Source organism: Mus pahari, chromosome 1 (assembly GCF_900095145.1).
Source record: "Mus pahari chromosome 1, PAHARI_EIJ_v1.1, whole genome shotgun sequence".
In the NCBI taxonomy this organism is placed as follows: Eukaryota; Metazoa; Chordata; class Mammalia; order Rodentia; family Muridae; genus Mus; species Mus pahari.
Genome location: NC_034590.1, coordinates 68,828,418 through 68,834,025, shown reverse-complemented (window position 1 = coordinate 68,834,025; position 5,608 = coordinate 68,828,418). Strand labels below are relative to the sequence as shown.

General features: G+C 43.4%; 1 protein-coding gene and 1 pseudogene across 1 annotated transcript in view; one reads left to right on the top strand and one right to left on the bottom strand.

The window, feature by feature from the left end:
- Gdpd4 (glycerophosphodiester phosphodiesterase domain containing 4) overlaps positions 1-5,608 on the bottom strand; it is a 94,549-nt gene that overhangs the window by 26,495 nt on the left and 62,446 nt on the right. The window lies entirely within an intron of this gene.
- LOC110327791 lies at positions 4,409-5,204 on the top strand (annotated as a pseudogene).

Sequence of the window (5,608 nt, the reverse complement as noted above, 5' to 3'; positions counted from 1 at the left end):
AAAAGAAAAAAAGAAAGAAAAAAAGAAAGAAAGAAAGAAAGAAGGAAGGAAGGAAGGAAGGAAGGAAGGAAGGAAGGAAGGAAGGAAGGAAGGAAACTAATGTACATAGCATAAAATTTATTCTGAAATAAATAAATAAATTTAAATAGGTTAAAATTGGATATTGGTAGTCTCTAAACATCCACCTAGCTGGTATAAGTACCTTGAAGAGGAGGGAAACAGGTTTTTGAGGAAAATGAAAAGACTGAAAGGCTGTCCAGTTTGATAAAACTATACTAATAGATCTGATTTTTTCAGCAAATCTTAAGCAGGAAAAAAAAAATCTGTGTTTGCATATGTGTCCTCCACATCAAAAATAATTATATTCCAATTACCAGAAATTAGTCACAAAAGGAACAAAAAAACCAGCAAGAGAAAAAAATAGGCATGTCGCAGACGATCAAAAAACTGAAGAGTCTTCTTAAGAAATGTTATGAAACTCAAGACTGAGGTGACAGATGTCCTCTGAGGGCAGACATGGCATCATTCAAGTGATCATGTTGTAAGATGTGTAAGATGTGACATCCTGTGGCTCACATCCATGATCAAAGTACTCAGAAGGCACAGTTAGGGGAACCAGGAGCTGGAGGCTCATTTGGGTCACACAGTGAGCCCCTGCCCAAGAAGCCTGGGGCACTGTTTTGTTCGTCAGTCCATTGTGATCTGGATTATGGCTTTTGCCAGTGTCCTGTTCCTGTCCAGTCTCGGTCCCTTCTCTGACTCTAAATTTGGTCCTCTATGCCCATTGGCTATTTCTTGGAGTTCCAAAATGCTCTTTTATTGCATTTACTTTCTTCTTGTATTAGGAAAATTTAGTTACTGTAACAGAAAATTATGAACTATTTTAAGAAGTGTGAAAATTTAGATAACAGAGGTTGTGATGATGCCTTAGAAAAATTAATCATTTTTCCCTTGTACTCATTACACTGAAACCCTGATAAGATAATAAGGTGAGTAGAACATAAGCCTAGAGTAGTCGCTGTTTTTAATCGTTCAAACGCCTGGCCAGAGGTGTCAGAGAAGAGAGTTTGCTTTGGCTCGTAGTGTGCAGGAGACAGTCTGCAGACTTAGATTTTTCAAAATCTTACTTTAATCAGTGTTCTTAAATGCTTTAACCTCCCTTCTAGCCCACCGCCCACCAGAGGTAGTGGTAAGGAAAGGTTAATAGGGCAAAGGAGGATGTGCATCGATTTAGAATTAGTTCTTTGAAGTGAATCCAGTCTGCTTTGTCAGGATATCAGCAGTTTGGTTCACTCAAATTATCAGCTTTAGCTCAATCCATCACAAACACCATTCACTAATCAGCAATTGCAGTTTGATCCAGAAAAAAACTTCGAGGCTCTGCCAATCAACCTGAGTCCACAGAAGTGGCAAGAAGCTGCTGGAACATCACCAGCCGTTCTTTGGTGGCATTTCTCTCTATGAAGTCACAACAAATGATGATCAGCAAAGAGTGGCAAGGTGAACCAATGCCACAAGGTGTTGTCAGTGAAGACCAGTGTCAGCAAAACCCAACGATGACCAGAAAAGAATGACATGGCAAACCAATACCATAAAAAGCCATCCACTGTCTGTTGAGTTATATTTATACCCTTTCCAGATCTTGTGTTCTTTCAAGCCTCCACTCTAGCAAAACATTGTATGCCTTTTTTCTAGGCTACTTCCAGAAAAACACCACGTGTCTGTTCTGAACAAAACATCTTCCCACGTGTCTGCTTTAGCAAAAGCATCCTCTCATAATACAGTTTCCAGAAAAATATCCCATCACACAACTGAGTCTCCAAAGAAACCAGAAATCTCCACTTCATAGTCCATCATAGTTGGGAAGACATGGCTAAGAGGGTATGAGGCAGATGGTCACACCAAGACCAAATTACGGGAGAAGCCATCAGGCTTTCCTGCCCCCTTCCTCTGTTCCATCTTGACACCTAGCCCATGTTTAGGGGTGGGTTTTCCTCCTCGACTAAACCTGTCCAGAACTGTTCTCATAGGCACACCCTGATTGGCCCACCCTAGGGTGCTTTCTAAGGTGATTTTTAAATCCAGTCAAGTCAACAAGAACAATTAACTATTACACTTTACTAAGCTCTCTAAGAACTAAACACTGACTTCCTTCCCTCCTTGCTGGATCTAGTTAACCTCCTAAGTACAAATAGGTCTCAAACCTGGGAAAAATGACTAAGGTGCCTATTTAACACATCAAAGTGGGCCTGGCCCCCAGGTTTTGCCAGCATCTCTCAGTCCCTACCTGCTTCAGGGCCCTCCTGGCTGGCATATCCTGTCCCTTACCCTAAATTTCTTCAGCCCAGCAGCTAGGCTGCCCTTTCCCCAGCTGCCTTTCCTCCTAGAATCCAGCCATTTTTGCTATGCAAGGCCTTTGGGCTCGTTTTGTCTACTCTTTGCCTTCCTAGTCTCTTGGTCTGGCTTTCCCCTCTCCCCTCTCACTTCTCATGTAGCCTGGGTCAGTCAGGTTCAGGTTCACTCTGGACTCTCCCAGATGTCTCTTACCCTGGCTCTGCTCTTCCTTTTAGCTACAATAAACCCCTTTTCCCACCATACCTAGGGGCAGCCTTACCCTTCCTTTTTCTTTCTTTCTTTTTTTTCATTTACCTGGTGCTGAAACCCGGAACCAGTCATGTCCTATCTTGATTATTGTTGTTGTTGTTGTTGTTATTATTATTATTTCTTCTCTTTCTCCTCCTCCTCTTCTTCTTTTTCATTTATCCAGTGCCAAATCCCAGGCGTGTCATAAGTGAGTTCCCTCCCAAGGAACGGGGCTGCTCTGACCCAAGCTGCCGATCTGACTCTCCTAAGGTACGTATGGGTTACTTTTTCCCCTTGCTTGGCTACTGCCACCCACAGAGTTTGATTCCAAGTTCTAGAGTCTGATTCTTCTGCTGCTGCTTCCCTCTGCTAGCTCCAGCCATTTATCTCCCATAGCTCTGGGGTCTGGCCTGCTATGCCCTCCACACAGGCACCTACTTGTTTCTCTGGCTCCTGAAGCCTGCTATGCCTCTGGCCCGCTACAGCCAGGTGAACGTCTGCCTGTCTCCTCCTCTCTCCTCTCTCCTTCTATAATGGATATGTGCCACTACAGAGTTCCCTGCTTTGTCTACTTTAACTACAAAAGCCACACTAATGTGCCAGGAAGCTTCCTCTTGCCCCCAGTGGGCTCCAATCACAAGGACAAGAGATGCCTTTCCTCTGTGATTTGGAACAATTTTCTCTCTGTCAAGTTTACCATTCCACTTGGGAATGCCCAGATGGAAATTCTTGTCACAACAAAACTTTATCCACCTTAGCTTAGCTAGCTTTTTCTTGAAATTCTTTTCTGAATAAACATTTTCTATCTGAAGGGGGGTGATTAGGACATGATCGCTCCTAGGAATGGTTGAAGAGAAGGTTTATTGTAGATATGGGGGGAGGGAAACCAATGAGAGCAGAGACCTCAATATGCTACAGCAAGCAGAGGTTGATTGAAGAGTTATATGTCCTTTTGCCAGAGATAAGAAAACAAAACAAAACAAAACAAACAAACAAAAAAAACCTCCTTTCAACAAGTAGGCACTATCTTCTTAAATCCCTGAGGGAATCTGGCTTTTGTCTAAATGCCAGATGCTGGGGAAAAGGAATTTCTTGAGACCTATTACCATGCTTTCCTAGCCATCTACCTTTATCATTTCCCATTTGAACTCAATTGTTATCTAATTTGATATTGTTGGTATCAGAGGCTAGACTGCAGCCGAGCATTTCAGGCCCTACAAAGTGTTCTTTATGCACTCTCTTACATCCACCACCCACAACTGAAACACAATAAATCACTTTCTGCCCCCACAGGCATGGGAGATACTCTGCCCTGGACCCAGATGCCTGGTTCAATGACAGCACTGCAGCTTCTGCTTGCGTCCTCACTGGCTGAACAGGACACCTACCATGAAAATTTTCAATTCTCTTTAACTGCTTTTGGTTTTCCCTGGCACAAAGTAGGTACCAAATAATGTAACACGTGAGCAAACAAACACCTATTCTAGAAATCTCCCAGGGATATGTGATTAGACATCTACAGTCTGTGGTAAAAGATTGCTGGGCCTGGCCTGGCCTTGCTAGGGTGGAATGGCATGGTTGTTGACCTTAGAACAGGGCCAACAGGGAAGAGGCCTCCACGGGTATCCATGGCTACTGCGAGCATAAGGCTTTTTTGTATAATAATGTTCATATTATCACATTCCTCTGAGTAACGTCCTCCCTGTTAATATTAATGATTCCATGATAATCACAGACAGTATTGAGTCCAGGAGGCAAAAGTGTGGCTAATGTCTCAGCATTAGGACCTTCAGGACAGTCCTTAAGACTGTGGGAAAGGCTCTCTTCTTTTCTGGCTGGAACCATGGAGGCTGTTCCAGAGAAGAAAAAGAAGGTTGCCACTGTGCCAGAAACCACTAAGAAAAAGGTTCCTGCCGTGCCAAAAACTCTTAAGAAAAAGGTTCCCACTGTGCCAGAAACCCTTAAGAAAAAAACGAAGGGAATTGAAGGTGAAGCGCCCAAGGAAGAAGTTTGCCCTGAAGACACTGTGAAAGGCAAGGAGGAAGCTCATCTATGAAAAGGCAAAGCACAAACACAAGGAGCACAGGCAGATAGATGTACCAGACTGAGATTCGGATGGCCAGGATGGCAAGGGAAGCTGGAAACTTCTACATGCCTACAGAACCAAAATTTGCATTTGTCATCAGAATCCAAGATATCAATGGGCCCAAAGGTCCACAAGATATTGCAGCTTCTTCCTCTTCAACAGATCTTCAATGGCACCTTTTTTAAGCTCAACAAGGCTTCAATTAACATGCTGCGGATTGTGGAACCGTACATTGGAAGTCAGTAGACGAGCTCATCTACAAGCGCAGCTACGGCAAAATCAACAAGAAGCGGATCGCCTTGACAGACAACTCCCTGATGCTCGATCTCTTGGTAAGTTTGGCATCATCTGCATGAAGGATCTAATTCATGAGATCTATACAGTTGGGAAATGCTTCAAGGAAGCAAATAACTTCCTGTGGCCCTTCAAATTACCATGAGGTGAAACAAAGAAAAACACAACTCACTTTGTGGAAGGTGGAGATGCTGGCAACAGGGAAGACCAGATAAACAGGCTTATTAGATGGATGAACTAAGGTGTTGTGGAGCTCCAACTTTAACACTTCCCCAAAACCTGTTCCCCAGATCATTAGGAATGTGGCTAGTAAAGAGCNTTTGTTCTCTTAGGGCAGCTGAGGGTCTTCTGTTCCTCCACCTGACAGCTAGCTAGGCAATTATCTCAGTTGCCCCAGCCAGGCACCCACTTCCCATGTTTGAGACCAGAAATGTTTACCAAAAGATAGCTTATGACCTCTATGCCATAAATGAGCCATATGTTACCAAGGACAGCTCCGCTGGAGAAAAGCTCTAAACTCAACTTTCTTTGTGAACTCCCCCCCCCCCTTTCCTTATGGTCTTTCGTTTAAAAGCCCTCAGTTAAAATGAAAAGAAATGAAATTTAGGGCCTAGGATTCATGTAACTTATGAGTTGTTTTGTTGT